This window comes from Porites lutea, chromosome 7 (genome assembly GCF_958299795.1).
Source record: "Porites lutea chromosome 7, jaPorLute2.1, whole genome shotgun sequence".
NCBI classification, from domain to species: domain Eukaryota; kingdom Metazoa; phylum Cnidaria; class Anthozoa; order Scleractinia; family Poritidae; genus Porites; species Porites lutea.
In genome coordinates, this window is record NC_133207.1 from 12,781,809 (window position 1) to 12,783,370 (window position 1,562).

Genomic DNA, 1,562 nt, shown 5'->3' on the forward strand with positions numbered 1-1,562 from the left:
CCAGACCACTAAGCAAGCTCTCTGTAAAACCGGGTAAGGTTTTGCTGGCAGCGTACCCTTTCGATGATGGCGTCTTTGTTGAGTTTGACGTTACAGTCAAACCAGGTCAAGCGTTCCCGTCGCTAACAAACTAATGAATTCATTAATGGCAAAATGATTTCGTTTGTTGATTCAACAATCCATTCATAAAATGAAGAATCCAACAGTCAAACTGGACCTCGATTCAATAATTAAATATTGATTTGGTTTATGAACAAATTAAATCTATTTTATCTTTATTCTCGTCTGTTGTGTTCAATCGTATTTGCTTCCTTTTCCTGCCGTCTACGATTGCGCTTTTCATTGCCTTTAATCAAAATAGCAGCTAGAATAGATAGACCGCAAACGCAAAGAAACTGACAAAGGCCGAGGATCGAAATCCACCAATCGCCGCTCACACACTGACCTCAGTTTGACCATCGTGTTTTCTAAGAGGTCAGGTATGTTGCACTGATTACTGGCAGCAAAACAGTTTGTTTGGGTTTGAACTTCAGGACTCGCCCGCACTCGACTCTTAGAAAAAAAGAAGAAAAAACAAAATTCTGAGGTCGACTTGTGGAAAGTGTAGTTTTTCAAAAAACAGTAATCGAATCAACATTCGATTATGGAATCGAGGCTAAATATGAATATTGGATTGTTCATGTTATGAATGGATTATTGAATCAACAAACGACATCATTTTTCTGTTAATGAGTTCATTAGTTCGTTAGTGACGGAAACGCTTGACCTGGTTTGACTGTAGGCAGTTGGACTTAATCGTTACACATCAGTTAAAAGGGGCAGTAAAAGAACCCGTGACATTGTAACGGTCAATCTCAATTGTGTCATCATTGGTTTGGGTGGGCGAGTTGAGATCGAACATGGATTTAGGCTGCTGCAAAGTGTGCCTTAAATGCCGACGTCTGGTACCACTTTTAACCACTGACTGTAACAGGGGGAAAACTGCTACTGTTTCCCAACCGTACATCTAGAAGGTGTAATTTCTCATGCCTGAAATTCACCAAAACGGATACGTTGGGTCGAATACCATTGGACAGAATTCTTCTTAACCTAGTAGAATTGGAATTTGGAATGTTGGTTTTTTTCTAAGAGAGGGAAAACCGGAGTATTCGGAGAAAAACGTCGGAGCAAGGGAGTGAATCAACAACAAACTCAACCCACACAGAATATGGCGTCGACGCCGGGATTTGAACCTTGGCCACACTGGTCAGAGGCGACTGACTCGCTACTACGCCACCCTATGTTGTCATAGCTGGCGAATTAAGTGGTTTGCGTAGAATACGTTTCCTTGTTCTGCAGATACTCTAAGAAACTTCTACTTAACACTGTCGTAATTTGATTAGTTTTTGTCGTAAATTTGACATGTTGTAAGCATCACTTAATTAGCGGTACAGACGCGCCACTCACTATACGCCACACACCACGCCTAGTAATTTATTGTTCTGTTTTCCCTATATCTTTTATTTTAACCGTTACTTTTGGCAGTTGCAAGAGGCATCCAAGAGGCATGTAACTCTGAGTAG